At 40.8% G+C, this 24,978-nt stretch overlaps 1 pseudogene; it reads left to right on the top strand.

Annotated features, from left to right (window-relative positions):
* Window positions 1-3,499: 3,499 nt before the first annotated feature.
* Window positions 3,500-3,875, top strand: LOC113189097 (small ribosomal subunit protein eS27 pseudogene; annotated as a pseudogene).
* Window positions 3,876-24,978: the final 21,103 nt, after the last annotated feature.

The following is a 24,978-nucleotide window of genomic DNA, read 5'->3' as shown; positions in this document are numbered from 1 at the left end:
CTGGGAAATTTAATGAGGTCCTAAGCAATTTAGCAAGACCCTGTCTCAAAACAAAAAGTAAAAAGGTTTGGGGGTGGGTGTGATGTGTAGTGGTAAAGCAGCCCTGGGCTCTATTCCCATACCAATAAATAAATTAATGAATAGTGCTGGGAATGTAGTTCAGGGGTAAAAAGCCCCTGGGTTCAGTCTTCAGTTCAAAAAAAAAAAAAAAAAGACCAAACAAACAAAACAAAACTACTAGAGAAAGCTGGAGAAGCCAGTCATGAACCTGGAGGTTAGGCTGTGGGGAAAGATGCGTTTAGAAAAGAAAGTCGGAGCCAGATTTTGAAGGTACAGGTTTACTCTTCAGTGTAAATTACAGATAGATATTCTCTTTCTTTCCTGACAGTATAAAGATAAGAACAAAAGTACAAGGATTACATCATTGTTTGCAATAGCAAAAAAGAAATTTGAAACAACCTAAATAGCTACCAATAGGAGAATAAATACATTGTGGTATGGTCAAACAATGGCAGTATAACTTTAATTAGAATGGGTGAATTAAAATGTTACATATCATAAGTCTAAAAGCAGCAATCTGCTAAATGTAATGGAATATCCTGATTAGATCCTGAAATAAAAAAGGGACATGAGTGGGAAAACTGGTGAAATCTGAACAAAATCTAATTTATCTAGTAATATCATACTAATGTTTATGTCTTAGTTTTGTTTGCTTGCTTCTGGGTGCTAGAGATCAAAACCAGGTTTTTGTCCCCAGTACTATTTCTTAGTTCTGTCAAGAATATTTATGTATAGTTTTAACATCTGGAAAAGCTAGGTGAAGGTATGCAATAACTCTGCACTGTCTTTGCAACCTCTGCAACTTTTCCATGGATTTAAAATTATTCCCAAATAAAAAGCTCATTTAAAAAAAATGTAAGCTAGAGGCTGGAAGAATAGCTCAGAGGTAGAGCACTGTCTTAGTATGCTCAAGGCTCTGAGTGGATCCTCAGCCCAGCAAGCAAACAAGCAAGAGGAAGGAAAGAAAGAAGGGAGGAACAGGGCTGGGGATGTGGCTCAAGCGGTAACGCTCTCACCTGGCATGCGTGCGGCCCATGTTCGATCCTCAGCCCCACATATAAACAAAGATGTTGTGTCCGCCGAAAAATATACATTAAAGAAGGGAGAGAGAGAGAGAGAGAGGGTAGGAGGGGAAAAAGAAAAGACAGAAGAAAGAAAAGGTGTGAATAAATGTAAGCTCAAAAGAAAAAAAGGAAGTTGCAAAGGAATTCATGCAGGATGATAGTATAATGAGCAGGTGCAGCATTGCTGGCCTGTAATCCCAGCTTCTCTGAATCACGAGTTCATGGTACTTAGCCTTAGTGAGGTCCTGTCTCACAATAAAAAAAATAAAAATGGTTTGGAATGTGATTCAATGGTAAAGTACCACTGGGCTCAGTCTCCAATAACAAAAATTAAAAAAAAAAAAAAATATATATATATATATATATAGACAGTTCTCCCCTTTTCTTTTTCTTGTGTACCAGGGATTGAACCCAGGGGTACTTAACCACTGAGCCACATCCCCAGCCCTTTTTAATATTTTATTTGGAGACAGGGTCACGCTGAGTTGCTTAGTGCCTTGCTAAATTGCTGAGGCTGGCTCTGAACTTGCCATCCTCCTGCCTCAGCCTCCCAAACCACTGGGATTACAAGTGTGGGCCACTGCGTCCAGCTAGTTCTCCCCCCACACACTTTTTTTTTTTTTAGTTGTAGTTGGACACAATATTTTATTTATTTATTTTTATGTGGTGCTGAGGATTGAACCCAGGGCCTCACACGTGCGAGGCAAGTGCTCTGCCACTGAGCCACATCCACAGCTCCATAGTTCTCCCCTTTGCTTTAAATTAAAAAAAAAAAAAGACATAAAAATATTCAGGAGAATGATAAATACTTAAGATGGTAAGATTAAGAAAAACTTTGAGAATATGTGTTTTATAATACATCAGTTTAAATATAATTCCCAAGGTCCTTTGTTAACTTTAAAACCTAGGATGAATACTAAGTACCTTCGCTTCTTATTTTTATATATTATGAAACAGTTTAATCTTTGGGTAATTTTTTAAAGTCTTTATTTTTCATTCTTCAATTATCTGTACTATTTTCCCATTTCATTTTTTGCCTATTCACTCTGCCTCTCAGAACATTAACTGTGCTCCTTATCCTCGGAAATTCCCACTTGAATATATTTTTGGGGGGATGGGGGAATATGTGGTGTTTGGGATTAAAGGCACAGTACTCCTGAGCTACATCCCCAGACCTTTCTTATTTATTTAATTTATTTTGAGACAAGTTCTCATTGAGTTGCTTAGGACCTCACTACATGGCTGAGTCTGCCCTTGAACTTGATATCCTCCTGCCTCAGCCTCTCATAGTTGGACTAATAGGTATGTGCTACTGCACCTGCCACTTGGCCCAGCTTTGAATTTTCTTATTTTGTTTCATTATTGAGATCAAACTTAGGACCTGGCATATTCTAGGCAGGTATTCTACCACTAAGCTACATCTTCAGCCCTCTTTGGGTCATTTTAATGGCTGTGTTGATAATTGCCCTTCTTCTTTCTTTTTTCTTCTTCTTCTTCTTCATACTGAGGATTGAACCCAGGGGTTCTTAACCACTGAGTCACATCCCCAACCCTTTTTTATACTTTATTTAGTGACAGGGTCTTGCTAGTTGCTAAGTGCCTCACCAAGTTGCTGAGGCTGGCTTTGAATTCTCAATCTGCCTATCTCAGCCTCCCTAGCTGCTGGGATTACAGGTGTGTACCACTGCACTTGGCAGTCTTGACCACCATGCTGTGACCTGCTTCTCTCCACCACACTCTCCCACCATGATGTTCAGCCTCACCTCAAGACCTGAAGAATGGAACCAGCCTTCTCTGGCTTAAGACCTCTGAAACTGGACAAGGACAGAGCGTTTGGTAACAAATCCGGTACCCCAGGTAGGACCCAAGAGCAGCCCCTGTTTCAGCTTTCTTGGGCAGGCCTGGCTGTTCAAGGAACCCCACTTCCCTGCTGAGGTGGCTGGCGAACTTGTTGAGAGCTAATTGTAGGAGAGTTAGGAGACAGGTTGCTCCTCTGGGTCCACTTTGAAAAAAAGGAAGCTGAATTCAGTGAAGTCGAGACATCCTTGGCCATCTGTTGTAGTGGACAGCATGCCTTTATTTGCTAATTTTTGTATGCGGTGCTAAGGATCGAACCCAGGACCTCACACATGCTAGTGTTTTACAGAGCACGATCCCTGCCCTATGATTGTCTTGTCTAGTCACCTGCCATATGCCGCTGCGCACCTCTGGACTGCTCTGATGTGAATGCCCTTAACTGTCCACGCCCCAACTGATGAAGAAGAGGAGGAGGGGGGATGAGAGAGGGAGAGGAGCAGGGGAAGGAGGAGGAAGAAGAGAAGGAAGAAGGGGAGGAGGAGGAAGGAGAAGAGGAGGAGGAAGCGAAGAACTTATTCATGAAAAACTTGAAATTCAAGCAAGAACAATGGAAGTCTGTGGCCCTCCTCCCTGGAGCCTCTCCCATCCCCCCCAGCTTTCTGGCAGTGACACTCCCCACAAGAACATGGCTCAGGAAAAGGATTTCCTTCATCTCTCCAAAAGAGAAGAAGAGGAAGCACAAGAAGAAGCATCTGGTAAAGAGTCTCATTTCCTATTTCATGGATGTGAAAAGCCCAGAATGCCATAAAATTACCACAGTCTTAAGTCATGCCCAAATAGTAGATTTGTGTGTTGGTTATCCTCTGCCAAATACAGGAAGGTAGAAAAGCAAGGCTTACAGAAGAATGTTCTTTCAGGAGGAAGCAGCACGAAAAACAACCTGAATCAAGATGAATGATAAACCATCCCAATAAACACATTTTGGATAAAAAAAATTGAAAACAATATCCAAAAGTATTTAACTCACAAGTGATACAACCTTTTCTTCTTGAAATGATTGCTTAAGATTTGCATCTGCTTAAGAGACAAATCATAGCTCCCAATAAATTATGAATGAGAAAAATCTTTTAAAAAAATTGCATTTTAAGAAGATACCAAAAAGGATGTATATGGCTATGGGGGTGAAATTATATGTTCCCATCAACTCTGTTGGTCTGTTAAAATGCTTGTTTATGATAAATTGTTCTCGATGTCCTACTTCCCAGTTCTTTCTTTGAAATAGAACTTAGTTATTTTAGTAAAAGTTACAAGGGTGATTGAAACTAGAAGAGTTTCAGGTGCAGTGGCACAAAAATCGGTCATTCCAGGGACTTGAGAGGCTAAGGCAGAAGGATTGCAGGTTTGAGGCCAGGCTGAGCAATTTAGTGAGGACCTAAGTAACTTAGTGAGATCCTGTCTCAAAATATAAAATAAAAAGGGCTGGGATGTAGCTTAGTGGTAAAGTGCCCCTGGGTTCTATCCCCAGAACAACAACAAAAGACAGAAAAGTACATGTGATAAAATCAGGAAAAGATTTTTTTTTTTTTTTTGGTGGTCCTGGGGATTGAATCCAAAGACATTTATTTTTAGGACAAATTATCCAATCAATCTGACTTGTTCAAGGATTAAAACTTGCATAACTATATCAACTTGGATTCTTGTATACAATCACTTCTGAGCTAACAATTTCTATGAGAAAGGTTTTTGTTTCATATTATTTAGCCCATTTAGAGTATTAGAAGTTTAGCTTCTTTGTTTTCTGGGAGTTTGGGCAAAATTGGATTTATATAAGCTCTTATTAGTCTCCATAAACCAATCAGAACAAAGCTCCTTTAAGTCTTTATAATCTAATTTGTTAATGCTCTCAGGAAGGCGGAAAATACTGCATGAGATTTAAGGCTTGTCTCAGTGACAGACTGCAGAGGCAGTGTCTGCAGCTGTGGTCTTTCAGCTCCAACACCAGTCAGAGCAGACACAGCTGCAGAATCTCACAGGCTGGGATCACAAAGGTTTCTTCTTTCCAATGGGCACAAAATAGTTTCAAGTGATCTGATCTCGAAAATAAACCATCCAACAATCAAAAAGAATAAGGACTGGGATGTAGCTTGGTGCTAGAGCTCTGGCTTAACAGCCCTGGGTTCAATCCCTGATACCACAATAAAACAAACAAAAAAACTAATAGGCCAGATTCTCTACCATCGCTCACTCAACAGAAACCAGATTCTACCATCCCTCGAGTAGAGATGTCCAATGGTCAAACTATAAAACTATTGTTGGGGAAAATTCATTTAGATTCTGGAATACTGTTCAGTACCCCCAGGGAACCTAGGGCCTCACTAATGCCAGGCAAGTGCTGTATCACTGAGCTACACCCGAGCCCTCTTGAATACTCTTTTCTTTTGTTTTATTCCCTTGGTTCTGGGGATTGAACCCAAGGGTACTCTATAGTGAGCTACCTCCCCAGTCCTTTTATATTTTGATGCAGGGTCTTGCTAAATTGCAGAGGCTGGTCTCAAATTGGCATCTTTCTGTCTCAGCTTCCCAAGGTGCCGGGATTACAGGCATGCAGCACCATGCCTGGCTCTCTTGAATACTCTTGAAAGCAAAATTAGACTCTTAAATCCACAGGCTGCCTTCTCAGCAATTTTAGCCTATCCTATTCATCATGGGCTCACTATGGGACAGGACATAACTCAAAATTTAAATTAAACAAGTCCCAGATACAGACCTGGCCAACAAGCAGAAACGAAAACAAGAAATCCAAAAGAAAAACAAAGAAAAGCAGAAAGAAAGAAAAAAATCCATTGCTTCTTGGGATTCACTTGGAGAATCAGGAAGACATGACTGTCCCCAACAGAAGGCAACAAAGGGGGGCTGGGGATGTGGCTCAAGTGGTAGCGCGCTCGCCTGGCATGCGTGTGGCCCGGGTTGGATCCTCAGCACCACATACCAACAAAGATGTTGTGTTTGCCGAAAACTAAAAAAATCTCTCTTCAAAAAAAAAAAGAAGAAGAAGAAGAAGAAGGTGACGATGGGGGCAGTCTATTCCCAGCATGGACATAAGGGAAGAAATCTGGAATCCCGAAGCAAAGCCTTCGAATTCACTACAAGGTAAAGTCAGGAGAACAGATACAAGGTCTTGGGAAAGGAAGGGATTCCACACAGCAAGTCCTTGGATTGTTGAAAGGTGAGACCCTAACACTCCTTCAACCTGGTTGGTCACATTTCCCTTTCCTGTGCCTTAATATTTGGGCAGGCTCCTGAGCCTTCCAGTCAGCTGAAAACTCCAGTGCTCCAAACCCATCACCAGTGTGACACCATGACATTAGACAGGTGTACACACCACTGCATCCCCCTCTCCTGCACGTCCTCAGAGAGGGTCGTTTCTGTACTCTGCGCCAGGCAAGGCAGAAACAATTGTTCACTTATGGTTCTTTTCTTCTGATCCACTTGAATTAAGAAAGAAAGAAAGAAAGAAAGAAAGAAAGAAAGAAAGGAAGGAAGGAAGGAAGGAAGGAAGGAAGGAAGGAAGGAAGGAAGGAAGGAAGGAAGGAAAGAAAGAAAGAAAGCTGCCAGATGCACTGGAGCACAACTGGAATCCCAGTGGCTCAGGAGGCTGAGGAAGGAGGATCGTGAGTTCAAAGCCAGCCTCAGCAGATTAGCTAGGACCTAAGAAACTCAGCAAGATCCTGTTTCTAAATAAAATAAAAAAGGGCTGACTCAGTGGTTAAGCCTCCCTGGGTTCAATTCCTATTGTTGGGACAGATGAGGCAAGGCAATAAAGATAGCAGAAAACAGTTTTATTTGGCTGCAGCCAGGTTCAGAGGGCACAGCTTTTGCTATAATCAATCAATCCCCTGAACCTGGAGATCAGGTAATTTCAGAATTTTAAACTCAGCATATAAGGGGGAGGGGCTCCAAAGTTCACATTCTTTAGAAGTTCACATAAGAAGCAGTTTTTTCTTTCACTGTTTTGGGCAAGTTAAACCTTCAAGGACAACACCTGAGAAAGGGAGAGCTTCTTCTTCCCCTTTTCCCCTTCCCCCCTGCCAGCCATTTCCCTGGAGCCCAATTGGTAACTTCTCTTATCTTAGAAATGTTGACATCTCTGTGAAGCCCAGCTCAAGGCCAGAGGCCTTGTTTACACATTTTTACAAACTACTATACTAGATACATGTTTGTGAAAAACTAGTGGGGGTGTCCAGCACCTGGACAAGTGGCCAAGTAAAACAGAGCAACACGAAAATAGGAAGTTTATCGACATTGAACTCTTTTGCAGAGACTTTTTTGCTGACAGTCCTAAAATCAACCATGGTGAAGATTTCTGGAGAAGGCCAGTGAAGACTTTTCTGTGGAGAAAGAGGGTGACACTACAGTCCCAGCACCAAAAAAAAAAAAAAAAAAAGGAAAGCAGACCACACCTTATCCTTTCCTTGAATTCCTTTTATCAAAATCTGACCTGAGGGAGTGAAGAAAAGATGAGATTTGAACTGGATTTTAGATAAAGTCTGACCTCATTATCCATAGTTTCCCCTAAACCTGTGAATTCCATAACTACAGATTCAACGGAAATTCGAAAATATTCTAGGAAAAAAGTTGAATGTGGACAGATTTTTTGCATGTTGTTATTGTTATTATTCCCTAAATAATATGGTGTCGCTAATTAGATGGCAACAACATTGTGAGCCAGGTGTGGTGACACACTACTGTAATACCAGGGACTTGGGAGGCTGAGGCAAGAGGATCACAAGTTTAAAGCCAGCCTCAGCAATTTAGCACAGCCCTGAAGAAACTTAGTGAAACCCTGTCTCAAAACAAAAATAAAGAGGGCTGGGAATGTGGCTCAGTGATTAAGCGCCCCTGGGTTCAATCTGTAGTGCCAGAAGAAGAAGGAGGAGGAGGAGGAGGAGGAGGAGGAGAAAAGGTATTGATATTATATTAGGTGTTATAAGTAATCTAAGAATAATTTAAATTATATAGGAGGATGTATATAAGTTTAGTACAAATATTATGCCATTTTATTTAAGGGACCTGAGCATCCTTGGATTTTGCCCTAACTGTACCAGTGTTATCTGAGCCTGTGCAGATATAAAGAAAGGTTTGCCAGCCTTTTTAGACTGGTGTGCATACTTATGTATATTATAGTTCCTTTGTTCATATAGCCCAGTAGAAGCAAAAGGCCTATCAGTGACATCCAACAAAATGGAAAACTTGTAGGTTGAGCATCTGCCTTCTCCTAACACCTTCTCTAGTTCTGGAATAACAAATAATCAGCAGATCATACTGGTTTCAGGTAACAGGGGTTATTTCTAGGGCACACAAAATTTTGGCTAGAGTTATTCCCATTGATTTCATTCTGGAGCCCAGATAGGAGAAACCCTTATCTGGACATCCTACTTACATCACAGAAGGATCAGTGGCAGCACCACACGATGGCTCCTAAAGCTTTGACTCAAAAATCTCTCACTTTGGAGATGGGGCTGTAGCTCTGTGATAGAGCACTTGCCTAGCATGCATGAGGCCCTGTGTTCAACCCCCAGTACAGAAAGAGGAAAAAAAAAGAAAAGATTGCTGTATCTATGTTTATGGATAAGACTGACTTATCATTTTCCATCCCAGGACTGTCTTTGTAAGGTTTTGGCAGGTTTTTTTGCTGGCGCATAAACCGACTTGAGGGCGTTCCCTCTTCATTAGTCTCTAGAAACATTTGTATAAGACCAGAGCTATGTGCTCTTTGGACATCTGCTGGAATTCCCCAGTGGCAATCAATCTGCCCTCTTACTTCTGTGTGGTAGGCTCAGCAGCTGCATGGGTTACAGAATGCATTTCACCCTAGGGCCTGCTCCACCGAGACTGGCTTGTTGTGACAATACTAGTCCTAAAAACAGACCTCTCCTGACTCACGTCAGATACAAAACTTTGCTTCTTCTGGTCAAATGATCCTTAACAATTACCCTGTTAGATGGCCCTATTTCTAATTCCAACAGAAAGAGATGCTCTCTTTGCAGTTACACGTATTACTAACATGACATTTTAATTTTTTTTTAAATTTTTTTTTTTAATATTTATTTTTTAGTTCTCGGCAGACACAACATCATCTTTGTTGGTATGTGGTGCTGAGGATCGAACCCGCGCCGCACGCATGCCAGGCGAGCGCGCTACCGCTTGAGCCACATCCCCAGCCCAACATGACATTTTATGTTAACTCCTCTCAACACACTACTCTTGTCCTGTCAGTGGAATTCTCCAGAACATGTTCATGAAAGAAGTTTCTGTTGCAGTTGTAGCAGGAGGTGCTAAAGAGGTTCCATCCACCTTCCACACTCTGTCCACAAAGGGTTGGACTTGTTGTCTTTACTCCAGAATTTTTCTTTGCTACTCCTAAATCTGATGATTTATATATTCCCTGTTCTACTCAAAGTGATACGTAATTATAGATCATTGTGGGCAAATGGGAATTTTTCACCTATGGAGAAGTAGAAAAAAAAAAATATATATATATATTTTTTTTTTTTTTTTTTTTTTGGTGCTGGGGGGGATGGAACCCAGAGCCTCAACACACAGAAAGCAAACATTCTACCACTGAGGTAATCCTCTGCCCACTAGCAGAAGTTTCTAGTAGTCCTGCTGGGCGTGGTGGTGCAGGCCTGTAATCCTAACAATTCCGGAGGCTAAGGCAGAAGGATCACAAGTTGAAGGTCAGCCTCAGAAATTTAGGCAGAATTTATGCAATTTAGTGAGACACGCTTGAAATAAAAAATATAAAAAGGCCAGGCACGGTGGCACATGCCTCTAATCCCAGCAGCTCGGGAGGCTGAGGCAAGAGGATCACAAGTTCAAAGCCAGCCTTGGCAATTTAGTGAGGCCCTAAAATGGAGACATGGCTTAGTGGTAAAGCGCTCTGGCTTCAATCCCTGGTACCCCCCACAAAAGTAAATACTACAATAAAGTAAGAAAGGGCTGGGAATGTGGCTCAATGGTAAAGCACCTCTGGGTTCAATATCCCTAGTATCAAAAAAATAAAAAAAAAAAAAAACAAGCAAACAAAAAAACTTATACTGGGGCTTAGAAAGTTTCTCCATGGCAGAGCACTTGCCTAACCATACAACAAGCCATGGGTTCACAGGGGTAGGAGGGAAAAAACACCTTCTACCGACCTTCCACATGGAATTGTTTTAACCCCTTGTTATTAAAGGGTGGTATACAGAGAATGGGCCACACCAGAACTTATAGAAATGCAGAATCCCTGGCCTCTCCCCAGACCTACTGAATCCAATTGGCATTTTAGCAAGATCCTCTGTGTGACTCCTGTGCACACTGACGTTGAAGAAGCACTGCTCTCACTGGCACAATGCCAACTGAAGCAGTGGCCACATCCCCTCCCCAGGCCACACTGTTGCTTTTATCTTCCACCAATGCATTTCCTCTGGTAACCTTGTCTGCCAAACTCAGGAAAGGACACCAGGAGACTGGCATCATATAAAATTGAGATTATGCTCTGTGCATGTGTGTATGTGTGTGTGTGTTCAATCTCTGATAATTACCATTTATTTAAAAAAAACTTATTGTGAAATATAACACTTGTAGCAGTAAATAGAATATAGATGAAAAATATAGATGTAAAGTGCAATGACTAATATTATATGAACATATCTTTCACCACCACCCATATTAAAATATAGAATTTTTCTTGTACCAGGGGCACTTTACCTCTGAGTTACATACCCAGCCCCTTTTTTTTTTTTTTTATTTTGAGACAGGGTCTCAAAAAACCTTTTTGCTAAAGGTCTCACAAAGTTGCTGAGACTGGTCTTGAACTTTCAATCTTCCTGTCTCAGCCTCCATAATAGCTGAGATTATAGGTGTGCACCATCATGCCTGGTTTATGATTTTTCTTATATAAGTATTCTGGGAGAGGTGTGTCCAAATCCTCTAAGGAAGTGGTCTCAGGTTATTTTCCTCATTTACCTCTAAAAGGGGAGTGGCTCAGTAAATAGATCACAGGTTTAGCATGAACAAGTACCTGGGTTTCATCCCCAATGCCACAAAATAAATAAATAAATAAAAGACTTTGAAAACCCATGTATCCCCCCAATAAATAAACAAATAGAAAACCAGCAAGTGTGGTGGCACATGCCTGTAATCCCAGTGTCTGGGGAGGCTGAGGCAGGATCAAAAGTTCAAAGCCAATCTCAGCAATTTAGTGAGGCCCTAAGCAACTCAGTAAGACCCTATCTCAAAATAAAATATAAAAAGGACTGGAAATGTGGCTCAGTGACTAAGTCCCCTGGGTTCAATCCCTGGTGCCAAAAAAAAAGGAAAAAAAAATAAAAAATAAAGATAAGAAAACCTGTAAACCTATAAATTTAACCAACCCCTTTTTGTGTCTCTTATGCCCCTCTGCATATGCTGCTCTCAATCACAGTCAAGCTTTGCTCCAAATTCTATATTTCAATATGGGTGGTGGTGTAAGGTTTTTAAATCTTCAAATAGTTTGGCAAAGAAGAAGCGAGGTAATTTGTACTGTTAGGGAGGTTGAAATAACTCAGCCTTCCAGACACAGGCATATGTAATTGGGTGTTACAGGCATGTGCCACCACACTTGGCTGGTTTTCTATTTGTTTACTTATTTATTTATGGGAGGGATACATAGGTTTTCAAATTCTTTTTTTTTCCCCCCTTTGGTACGGGGGGGGGGGGGTAGAACCCAGGGCCTTGCACATACTCAGCATGTGATCTACCAGTGAACTACACCCCATCTCTACACACATGTAGTTGTACATGGTTACCAAGGCAACTGGCAATTTTGATAATATGATTTTTATTTCTTCTTTTAAAGACTCATGTTTGGCTCACACCCATTAAAACTGTGACTATCTTCATCTATAAATCTACTGGGGAAAAGTATATTAATCTATTGGAGTTCTCTGTATTAATTTAATCTACATGTGGTACTTTGATACCACCAGATGCTGTAAAATTTGATTTAAAACTAGATAAATCAGGGACTGGGGTTGTAGCTCAGTGGTAGAGCACATGTTTAGCATGTTTGAAGTCCTAGATTCAATCTCCAGTACCCAAAGAGAAAAAAGAAAAGAAAAAACAAACTCAGTTTTGCCCATACCGTCTCACAATGCATTTTTTTAAATATCTTTTTTTTAGTTGTCAATGGATCTTTTACTTTATTTATTTATATGTGGTGCTGAAGATCGAACCCAGGGCCTCACACATGCCAGGCAAGTGCTCTGCCACTGAGTCCCAGCCCCCACCCCACAATGCACTTCTGACTCAGCACACACAGGGGTCTTTCCCCACACACCAAGTGAGTACTGAATTCTGCAGTAGACACCAGCTGGATGTCCTCCAATTCATTTCACCTCTTGGAGGAAGAATGGGATCCCCTAGGTTGAGGTCTCAGTCCCCAAAGCTCCTTCCCACTTCAGATGCCAGTCACAAGCCCCATGCTGCTGACCGCTGGCCATAAGCTGGGGTTCCCACGACACCCTCCTCAAGCTAGATAATTTTGCCAGAGGGATCATTTCATCTTCAGGAAATACTTCCTTACGTTTAGCAGCCTATTATTAAGGATGATTACAAAGGATTCTGATGAAGAGATGCATAGGGAGAGGGCTGGGAGAAGGACCGCAGAACTTCCATGGACACCACCCTTCAAGAACCTTTGCCATTCTCAGCCATCGGAAGCTCTCCAAACCCTGTCCTTTGGGTTTTGGGAGGTTACATTACATAGGCATGGTGGATGACAACACTGGCCATTCCTGATCAACTAACTAATTTCAGGCTGTGAATGTTGGTGGTGAGGTTGAAAGTCCCAACCCTCAAAATTACTGCCTTGGTCTTTCTGGGGACTGGCCCCCATTTCTACCTGGGAGCTACCAGCCATCAGTCAGCTCATTAGCACTCACACACAAAAATACTTATCCCTAACGATTCCAAACCTTTTGGGAGTTGTGTGCCAGGAAATAGGAAGACCAAATATATATATTTTGCAGTACCACAGCTCACCTCAACTCAGACCCCTTATGTCAAAAGTATATGGAACTCAGAAGATGCTGCCACGGTACTGGAATCCCACTCGCCACTAATAACTAGCCCAGTCCGTTGTATCGTATGGATTTCTCTTCCAGGCTGAGGTCACTCATGTTTGCTGGCTTCGGTTCAGTCTTGTCCGGTCGCTAAAGCAGGAGTAGTTTCAGCAAACATCTAGGTTTGCCCTTGCCTGTGTCTCCTATAACTGAGCTCAAAGATGAAGCAGAGTCTCACTCTGAGCCTCTTTCCAGTTGTTAATGTGGTATTGGATTTCCCTTATTTATAATCTATTTATTCACTGCCTTACCTTCAGCTACTATTCTTTCTTCTTTTCAAGGCTACTCGAACTCTTCCACTTGTGTGTGGAAGGGAACTTAGGTTCCTGTTTTTATCAATACTGCAGATGGCAATGTTAGTCTAGCAAGTGCCTCCCCTTAGTCCACTCCCTTTCAGACAGGGTAGGGTTGCTGTCCCACCAGGAAAAGTAGCTGCACTCACTTTAGCCCCAGTGTCGCTAGATGGGGTCAAGGAGAAATCCACCCAGGCCCTTAGAATTCTGACATATGGTTTAAAGACCATTAGTTTCTTACCTACTTGCAGCACTTGTAGTTGCTACCCTAGTCCTATGACCACTGTACCAGGTAGAGGGATAAATATATAAATAAATAAAACAACTGAGGTGCTAGGTGCAGTGGCACAAGTCTATAATCCCAGCAGCTCAGGAGACTGAGGAAGAAGGATCTAAAGTTCAAATCCAGCCTCAGCAACTTAGCAAGGCCCTAAACTTAGTGAGACCCTATCTCAAAATAAAAAATTAAAAGGGGCAGAGATGAGGCTCAGTGGTTAAGCTGCTCTGGGTTCAATCCCCAATGTATATATGCGTGTATGTGTGTGTGTGTGTATGTGTATGTATGGGTGCATTCCCCAGACCAGACACTTGGCAAGCACCCTTCCTCAAACCTCTTCCCCAGGCCCATCAGAAAAACAGGAAGATCTAGTGGAGACAGGCCCTTCATCCACTCATGCTGAGTGTGAGTACACAATAAGGAGAGCATGTAAGCTTTTCTCTCACCATTTTAGACAACCAATATTTTGTTGTTGTTTTATAGTATTAGGGATCAAATCGAGGGCCTCGTGCATGCTAGGCAAGTGCTTTACCATTGAGCTTCACCCCAAGACCATTGTATTTTTTTTCTTTTAGTTGAAAGTTGACACAATACCTTTATTTTATTTTCATGTGGTGCTGAGGATCAAACCTAGTGGCTCACACATGCTAGGCGAGCACTCTACCTCTGAGCCACAACCCCAGCCCTAACCCATTGTATTTTGAGACAGGATCTTGGTAAGTTGCCTAGACTAGACTCTGAGCTTGCGATTAGCCTCCTTCAGCCTCTGGAGTAGCTGAGTACAGATGTGCACCACCATGACTGGCTGACAACAAATGTTGAAATTGCCCATTCCGGGGCTGGGGATGTGGCTCAAGCGGTAGCGCGCTCGCCTGGCATGCGTGCGGCCCGGGTTCGATCCACAGCACCACATACCAACACGGATGTTGTGTCTGCCGAGAACTAAAAAATAAATATTAAAAATTCTCTCTCAAAAAAAAAAAAAAAAAGAAATTGCCCATTCCATTTTTCCATCAAACTATTACTCTGAGGAACCTTACCCTCCCCACCATCCTTGACCCATTGTTGGACATGATAGGCTGTAATATATATTCCTCAGTCTAAAGAGGTGAGCTTCACCATCCACGTCTGTGCAGATATCTGTAGCACTCTGAGCATTTGCATCTTTCTGGGGTAAGCAAAGCCCAGTCCAGAGACAGTGGATTCCTGCAAGGCCAATTTGTCTCCCCCAGGGCAACCAGCATCTGTCCTATTTGCCAGCTATGTGTAGGGCCTTGCCCACCAAGGAATTTGCCACATAGCAATCAGTAGTCTCTGTCTCTTTTGCAGACAGACAGAATAGTTCTTGTTGGCATTATGTGCTTTAGAGGCTACTAGCGACGAATGGGGGCGTTGCTCAGTGGTAGAGGACTTGCCTACATGTGTGAAATCCTGAGTTTAATCCCAGCTCGGCAAAAATAAAAGGGCACAAGAGGAACATGTCTAGATTTAGCCCACCTCTGCACTGCTGCAACTCCCCACGTCCCAATAGACACTTCAGGACGGCACGTGAGGATATCTGCTTGTCAATTCCAGTCACCTTCTGAACTTGGAAGGGAGTGTGGACGTCAGCAGGTTCTACTTTCCTGCACTCCTCGAATTTCCATAGGGCTGTGCTCCCTACATGCTTCCCTTTACTAAGTCAAGTTTCCATTGCCCTTCTGCCTGACCACGTGGCCAGGCCATTGGTCACTGACAATAAGTAAAAAACCCAAACATGGACTTTTGCCACCATTGTATCCTTCAGCATGTAATTCAGCCCAGCCAGCTGATTTGTTTTTACCTTGTTTAAAGTAAACCTTCACATTTTCAGGCATCCTGACACTTTCCTTTGTTTTTTTGTTTGTTTGTTCTGTTTTATTTATTTTTTTAATACTGAGTATTGAACCAGGGACACTTTACCATTGAACTACATTTCCAGCTCTTTTAATTTTTCATTTAGAGACAGGGACTCCTTCCCCCCACTTTTTTTTTCTGCCAGGGTGGGGGGTGGGGAGTGAGTGGCCCATCCCAGCCCTTTTTATTTTTTATTTTTGGACAGGGTCTTGTTGTAGGAACAGGCAAGGCAGAGCACCAAAGATAGCAGGAAACAGTTTTATTTGGCTGCAGCCAGGTTCAGACGGCACAGCTTTTGCTGTAATCCATTAATCCCTGCCCAAGAGTTCAGGGAGTTTTATACCCAGCATGTAAGGGGAGGGGCTCAGAAGTTCACAGTCTGCAGAAGTTCACATAAAAGCAGATTTTTCTTTCACTGCTTTGGACAAGTTAACCCTTCAAGGACAACACCTGAGAAGGGGAGAGCTTCTTCTCCCCTTTCTTTTTTTCCCCCTGCTAGTTGTTACCATGGAGCCCAGTTGGTAACTTCTCTTATTTTAGAAATGTAGACATCTCTGTGAAGCTCAGCTCAAGGCCAGAGGCCTTGTTAAAGGATTTGTCTTTTATGTATTTATTTTTTTTAATCACATTTTGCATTTGCAAACACACTTCTACAAACGACTATACTGGAAATATGTTAATGAAAAACTAGTAAAGGGGCATTCAGCACCTAGAGTGCTGATTTCTTCCAGGCCAGTGGCCAAGTAAAATAGAGCAACAGGAAAATAGGAAGTGTACCTACACTGAACTCTTTTGTAGAGACTCTTGTGCTGATAGTCTACATTCAATTATGGTGAAGATTTCTGAAGAAGCTTAGTTAAGATTTTCTGTGGAGGAAGTGGTGCCATTACAGTCTCACTAAGTTGTTTTAGGACCTTGCTAAATTTGGGATTACAGGCATGCCCTTCCCTCGAGGGTTTTTAATGCAGACTTCTTTATTTAGGCAAGATTGATCCCAGCCTTGACCACTGCTAAAGAAACTAACCTTCAGATCCTCTTCCCTCCCTGGAGGTCGGAGGGTGGGGCTCAAAGTCAGCCTCAGCAATTTAGCAAGGCTCTAAATAATTTAGTGAGACCCTGTCTCAAAACATAAAAAGGACTGGGGGTGGGGCTTAGTGGTATAGTACTCCTGGGTTGAATCCCCAGTACTGCAAACAACAACAACAATAAAATTTAAAATTATTCATAGTCTACAAAAGTAATTCAGTATATGTATTAAAGAGCTTTTTTTTTTTTTTTTTTTTTTGTGTGTGTGTGTGTGTAATACTGGGGGTTGAACCCAGGGCTTGCCCAGGCTAGGCAAATGCTCCACCACTGAGCAATGTCACCAACCCTTTATTTATTTATTTTCTTTTTGATATGTGTTCTCACTAAATTGACCAGGGAACCTCAACTTTGTGATTCTCTGGAAAAAAATTGGCTTTTTTTTTTTTTTGGTACAGAGGCTTGAACCCAGGGGTGCTCTACCACTGATCTACATCCCCCAGATCTTCTTATTTTGAGACAGGGTTTCATTAGGTTGCTTAGGGATTCTCTAACTTATTTTTAAGGGTTTACCTTTTGTTATTGTAAATGGTTTTTCTCTGGGCTGGGGATGTGGCTCAAGCGGTAGCGCGCCCACCTTGCATGCGTGCGGCCCAGGTTCGATCTCCAGCACCACATACCAACAAAGATGTTGTATCCACCGATAACTAGAAAATAAATACTGAAATTCTCTCTCAAAAAAAAAAAAATTTAAAAAAAGAAAGTAAATGGTTTTTCTCCTGTATCATCATATCTGCTAAATGATTATCATTTATGTACCTGAAGGCTATTCCTTTTGCCTATTAATTTTGTATCCTGATTCAAAATTATATAAGATAAATTAATTGTTATATAATTCTTTAACTGAGTTCGTTTTAACAACAATTTTCTAGGGTTTTCCAGTAACATTATGGTATCACTGCAAATATAATTGATGGATGGGATGTCGCTCAGTGGTAGAGCCTTTACCCAGCAGACTGGGGCCCTGGATACAATTCCCAGCACTACCTTAAAAAAATCAGTTTTACTCTTTTGCTTGCAATTCTTATGCCTATAATTTATTTCTCTTATCTACTTGTGTTGACTAAGACTCTGAGTATTACCCTATGTTGACAGTAATGGAGATAATGAGCATCTTTGATCTTTCCTAAATTTAGTAGAAATGTGTTTGGAATTTACCCCATTAGATAGGATATTGGTTTTAGAATTAAAGTAAGCATGCTTTATCTTGTTAAGTAGCCATCTGAGTCCTTTGCAGTGATGCTCACCTGAAATCCCAGGGATTTAGGAGGCTGAGGAAGGAGGATCACAGCCTGGACAATTTAGTGACATCCTGTCTGGAAATAAAAAAAAAAAAGACTGGGTATTATAGCACAGTGTTAGAGCACCCCTGGATTCAATCCCCAGTACTGAAAAAAGTAAATAAATAATTAGAAAAGGGGTTGGGGTGTTTGTAGTGGCAGACACTTGTCTAGCCTGAGTGAGGCCTGCCCTAGATTCAACCCCAGCACTGCAAAAAACAAAAAGAACAACAACAACAAAAATCCCACCCACTGGAAAACAACAAAATACATTCTGCAATTCTTTTTATTATTATTTTTATTATCATTATTAAAACGGGGATTGAACCCAGGGGTGTTTAACCATTGAGCCACATCCCCAACCCTTTTAAAAATATTTTATTTAGAGACGGGGTCTCACAGAGTTGCTTAGGGCTTCCCTAAATTGCTAAAACTGGCCTTGAACTTTTGATTCTCCTGCCTCAGCCTCCCCAACCTATGAGATTATAGGTAGGAGCCACCACGCTTGATCTTCTGTAATTCTTTTACTCATTGACAGCAGGGGCCCTGAGACCATAATCCCTAAAACAAAGGAAACTAATCTGGCCAGCACTTTGTTCCAGCTTTCTCTAAGCAAGGAAGCAGAACAAACCAGAGCACGGTGGTCTTGCCTGTTGCCAAGAGAAAAAAAAGGAATTTGGGGCCTAATCCCACAGATGGAGAATAGGGCCTACTTTTTCTTCTATTAGATGCAGAGTCTCTGGTTTAATTCCTAGGTCCTTGATCCATTTTGAGTTGAGTTTTGTGCATGGTGAGAGACAGGGGTTTAATTTCATTTTGTTGCATATGGATTTCCAGTTTTCCCAGCACCATTTGTTGAAGAGGCTATTTTTTTCTCCAATGCATGTTTTTGGCACCTTTGTCTAATAAAAGATAATTGTAGTTTTGTGGGTTAGTCTCTGTGTCCTTTATTCTGTACCTTGGTCTGTTTTGGTGCCAATACCATGCTGTTTTTGTTACTATTGCTCTGCTGTATAGTTTAAGGTCTGGTATAGTGATGCCACCTGCTTCACTCTTCCTGCTAAGAATTGCTTTAGCTATTCTGGGGTCTCTTATTTTTCCAGGTGAATTTCATGATTGCTTTTTATATTCCTATGAGGAATGTCATTGGGATTTTGATCAGAATTGCATTAAATCTGTATAGTGGGGCTGGGATGTGGCTCAATCAGTAGCACGCTCGCCTTGCATGCGTGCAGCCCGGGTTCGATCCTCAGCACCACATGAAAGATGCTGTGTCTGCCAAAAACTTAAATAAATAAGTAAATAAATATTAAAAAAAAAAAAAAAATCTGTATAGTGCTTTTGGAATTATGGCCATTTTGATAATATTAATTTTGCCTATTCAAGAGCAAGGTAGATCTTTTCATCTTCTAAGGTCTTCTTTGACTTCTTTATTTAGGTTTCTGTAATTTTCATTATATAGATCTTTCACCTCTTTTGTTGATTCCCAAGGGTTTTTTTTTTTTTTTTTTAGGCTATTGTAAGTGGGGTAGTTTTCCTTGTTTACATTTCTGAGGATTTATCACTGATATACAGAAATGCTTTGATTTATGAGTGATGATTTTATATCCTGCTACTTTGCTGAATTCATTTTCTTTTTTTGTTGTCGTTGTTGTTTCTTTTTTCTAAAGAGAGAGTGAGAGAGAGAGAGAGAGAATTTTTTAATATTTATTTTTTAGTTTTCAGCAGACACAACATCTTTGTATGTGGTGCTGAGGATCGAACCCGGGCCACATGCATGCCAGGCGAGCGCACTACCGCTTGAGCCACATCCCCAGCCCCGAATTCATTTTCTAATTCTAGAATTTTTCTGGTGGAACTTTAAGGGTCTTCTAGGTATAGAATCATATTATCAGCAAATAGTGCCAATTTGAGTTCTTCTTTTCCTATGTGTATCCCTTTAATTTCTTTTATTTTTTAATTTTTTTTAATTTGTTTTAATTAGTTACACATGACAGTACAACTGTCTTGACCCTTTAATTTCTTTTTTTCAAGCTATTTTTATTATTTTTTAAATTATTATTAGTTGTTCAAAACATTACAAAGCTGTTGACATATCATATTTCATACATTTGATTCAATTTCATCTAATTTCTCTGGCCAATGATTCAAGAACTATGTTAAATGGAAGTGGTGAAAGAAGGCATCCCTGTCTTGTTCCAGTTTTTAGAGGGAATGCCTTCAATTTTTCTCCATTTAGAATGATATTGGCCTGGGGCTTAGCATGGATAGCCTTTATGATGTTGAGATATGTTCCTGTTATCCCTAGTTTTTCTAGTGTTTTGAACATAAAGGGGTGCTGTATTTTGTCAAATGCCTTTTCTGTATCTATTGAGATGATCATATGGTTCTTATTTTTAAGTCTATTGATGTGATGAATTACATTTATTGATTTCCTTATGTTAAACCAGCCTTGCATCCCTGGGATGAACCCCACTTGATCATGGTGCACAAAAATTGTATGGACTCAAACTAAAAAGTTTCTTATCAGCAAAAGAAACAAACTGTAAGGTGAATAGAGAGCCTACATCTTGGGAGAAAATTTTTACCCCTCACACATCAGATAGAGCACTAATCTCTAGGGTATATAAAGAACTCAAAAAGTTAAACACCAAAAACAAATAACCCAATCAATAAATGGGCAAAGGACCTGAACAGACACTCTCAGAAGATGATATACAATCAATCAATAAATATATGAAAAAATGTTCATCATCAATAGCAATTAGAGAAATGCAAATAAAAACTACTCTAAGATTTCATCTCACTACAATCAGAATGGCAGTTATTATGAAGACAAACAACAATAAATGTTGGAGAGGATGTGGGGGAAAAGGCATACTCATACATTGCTGGTGGGACTGCAAACTGGTGCAGCCAATAAGGAAAGCAGTATGGAGATTTCTTAGAAAATTGGGAATGGAACCACCATTTGACCCAGCTATTCCTCTCCTGGATCTATACCCAAAGAACTTAAAAAAACAGTATACCACAGGACACAGCCACATCAGTTTTTATAGCAGCACAATTCACAATAGCTAAACTGTGGAACCAAATTAGATGCCCTTCAGTAGATGAATGGATAAAAAAATGTGGCATATATACACAATAGAATATTACTCAGCAATAAAAGAGAATAAAATCATGGCATTTGTAGGTAAATGGATGGAGTTAGAGAAGATACTGCTAAAGTGAAGTTAGCCAATCCCAAATAACCAAATGCCAAATGTTTTATTTGATATAAGGAGGCTGATTCATAGTGGGATAAAGAGAGGGAGCATGGGAGGAATAAATGAACTCTAGATAGGGCAGAGGAGTGGGAGGGAAAGGGAGTGGGCAGGGGGTTAGCAAGGATGGTGGAATGGGATGGACATCATTATCCAAAGTACATGTATGAAGACATGAATTGGTGTGACCTACTATCAGGACAAAATTCAGTTAACAAAAATATATTCAGAAATGGCAAAGATGATAGAATTAACAGATGAAGTCTTTTATTTGTTTGTTTACTTGTATTTATTTTTTGATTGATTGGCTCTAGGGATTAAACTCAGTGGTGCTTAGCCACTGAGCCACATCCTCAGACTTTTTATTTTTTATTTTGTGATGGTGTCTTACTAAGTTTCTTAAGGACTCACTGAGTTGCTGAGGCTAGCCTCAAACTTATGATCCTCTTGCCTCAGCCTCTTTAGCTACTGTAAATTTTGTGTGCCACCAAATTTACAGAGGCCCTCCGAAACTTAGTGAGACCCTGTCTCTAAATAAAGTATAAATACGGGCTGGGGATGTGGCTCAGTGGTTAAGTGCCCCTGGATTCAATCCTTGGTACCAAAAAAAAAAAAAAAAAAAGAAGATAAAATAAAATGAAGACAGTTTAGATCTTCACACTAAGTTATAATTTTATCCTTGATACTAGGAGACATCTAGGGCTATTCTGAATCCATGTCCCCAAATACCATTGAGCCTGTTCAATTTGTAAAATCAGGTATTTTTTCCAAGAATTTTTTTCTTGAATTATAATTTTAAATATAAGTTCTGTTCAATTGTTTTGTTTATTCTCCTCCAGGGATTCCAACTATATGTATACTGTTTCTCCCTGGCCTGTCTTCCATTTAGACTGCATTCTCTCTGACACTTATTACTTTTAAGGGAAACAAAAATCCACCAAACTGGCAAAGAAATTACCTATCGGGAAAGCATCTGAGCTACAGCAAATGCATAAAGAAATCTTATCTGAACGTCTCTTATATTTCCTTTAGGAGAGACAGCTGTCACAAACCCTCACCATCTAGGTGTTCAGTCAGCAAGCACTGACCTTGGGCATTGGAATTTTCAAAGAAAATTATGGAAATAAGCCTCCTTGGAACATTGCATCCTTTGAAACCCTAAACTTCTATTATCCCCATGTTAACCTGGTACCTAGATCTTTACCCCCAGCTGTTCTGAGAGCTACTTCCTGTAGCTTAGGCCGAATGCATAGTGTTTTTCTATTGTTAATCTGACTATTGCCTCCTAATTTGCAGCCTGAAGGTAGGTGGACCCAGGTTAGCAGAGGTGAACTTTTTCTACCCAATACTTCTTTTCTTTATTTCATTTTCATCCCCCGGTTGTCCTTATATTTCTTCAATGTTTGTTATTTCTGTCCTAGTTTATTCTCCCTTGGGCTCCTTAGAGTCTTCATTTCTGAAATGATTTTATATTTTTCTTCTTTCCTGCATTCAATGAATTCTTCACTTATTCCTTTGGGGGAGGGATATGTCCATTTCTGTTGTAAATTTTGGAATTTCTGCTTCAAGATCATTTCTCATACCCTCAAATGTTTGAAGACAATTCTGTTTGGTACCTTGTTCTAGTTTTCTTTCCCATCATCTAGTTTGCCTCTGGAGAGGATGGGGAAATGTTCATCACTTGAGCTATTTTGATTCCTGTTTTCCATTGTACTACAGAAACTTTGTTTTAATTTTTTATTAATATTTATTTATTTGGTACTAGGATTGAACTCAGGGCTTGGCACATGCTACTCAAGCACTTTTAATTTTTTATGAGACAGGGCCTGAGTCAGGCCCCATGGTGCACACCTATAATCTCAGCTACTCAAGAGACTAAGACAGGAGGATCACAAATTCAAGGTCAGCCTGGGCAATTTATCAAATCTTAAAGTTTTAGAATAAAAAGGGCTGGTGATGTAGCTCAGTGGTAGAGTGTCCCTAGGTTCAATACCGAGTACCACCAAAAACCAAAGCAGTCAAAAGGCAGAGACATGGATCTTTCCAAATTTCCAAGGCTGGCCTTGACTTTGTGACACTCCTGCTCAGATAGCTGGGATTACAGGTTCTGCATGCTGGGTTCCTGTCTATGGGTTCATGTCTATTCATTTTTGGGAATGAAGGTGGTTTCCAAGATTCTTAGTTAACTGGTGCCCCCTTCTGTCGGTGTAATGAAGTACAGTTTATTTATTTTAGACCCGCAGGACAGGGCAGGTGCTATAGGCAAACGCTACCGCTGAGGTACACCCTCAGCCCTTGAAGTACAGTCTTTTGTTTGTTTGTTTAATGCAACTGTTCTTGAAGGGTCTGCAGAGCCTTTCAGGTAACTAAAAAAAATCAAAATTATTTTATTAATACTAAAGCCAGTGTGGTGGCACATATCTGTAATCCCAGTGGCTCCAGAGGCTGAGGCAGGAGGATCTCAAGTTCTAGGCCAGCTTGGGCAACTTAGTGAAACTCTATGTCAAAACAAAATAAAAAGGATTGGGGATGTAGCTCAGCTGTAAAGTGCTTGCCTAGCATGTGTGAGGTCCTGGGTTCAACCCCTAGCACCACAAAAGACAAAAATAATAAAAAGTAAGATAAAAAGGTTTGGGGATAGGGATGTAGCTTAATAGTACAGTGCCCCTAGGTTCAATCCTTAGTACCTAAATAAATAAGATTGTTTCACTCTCATTCTCTTACAAATGTAGAGTTTTCTCGAAACTTCATGACATGTTATATCATATTAGATTGAATATATTTATTTTATTTATTTTTGTGGTACTGGGGATTGAGCCCATGGGTGCTCTGCCACTGAGCTTTTTTTTTTTTTTTTTTTTAATATTTATTTTTTAGTTCTCGGCGGACACAACATCTTTGTTGGTATGTGGTGCTGAGGATCGAACCCGGGCCGCACGCATGCCAGGCGAGCGCGCTACCGCTTGAGCCACATCCCCAGCCCTCACTGAGCTTTTATTTAATTATTTTTTTTAAATTTTGAGACAGGGTCTTGCTAAGTTGCTTAGGGCCTCTCTTAATTGCTGAGGCTGGCCTTGAACTTGGGATACTATTGTGTCAGTCTCCCTAGTTGCTGATATTATAGGTGTGTGCCACTATGCCCAGACTAAATTATTTTTTAAATCTCTGTTTTAATGTTGAATTTAGTAAATGATAAATGTAACCCATGAATACAAAAGCTCTTCAGATCCTCAAATGTTATGACCATAACAAGGTCCTTGATGGGTGGTTCTGTGTATGTGGCAGGAATGGATTATCCTTCTATTTTTTTGGTTCTTGTTTTGGATTTGTATGCCCTACATTTTTCTCTTTTGATTCTTTAGCACCTCATCTCTATAGGGGGGCCTCTCCTTTCCTCTTTTGCCTTCTGCTCCCTGAGAAGTTTTGCCTTTCTGAGACCAGCTCCTCAGAGTTTCACAATGCCTTTTAAATCCCTCCTGGTGTTAGTGCCCCCTTTAACCAGGATTCCTTTTCAGTCTGTCTTCCTTTCATTCTTTATTATTATCATTATTATTCTTTTTTAACTAAGGATTGAACCCAGGGGTGCTATACCACTGAGCCACATCCCCAGCCCTTTATTATATATTTTTTTTTAAGAAAGGGTCTCACTAAGTTGCTTAGGGCCAGGCTAAGTTGCTGAGGCTGGCTTTGAATTCATTCGTGATCCTCCTGCCTCAGCCTCCAGAGCCCCTTGTGCCCCGCGCCCCACTCATACAGGAATTTTAGATCCATCACTGACCTGCTGTTGGCCTCCTCCTCTGGTCTTCCACACAGCTTTTCCAGAATTTCCTTTGCTCTCCGA

The sequence above is a fragment of the Urocitellus parryii genome, chromosome 11, assembly GCF_045843805.1.
Source record: "Urocitellus parryii isolate mUroPar1 chromosome 11, mUroPar1.hap1, whole genome shotgun sequence".
NCBI classification, from domain to species: Eukaryota; Metazoa; Chordata; class Mammalia; order Rodentia; family Sciuridae; genus Urocitellus; species Urocitellus parryii.
Note: the sequence above shows the minus strand (reverse complement) of the source record. Positions and strands in the feature narration are given on the sequence as shown.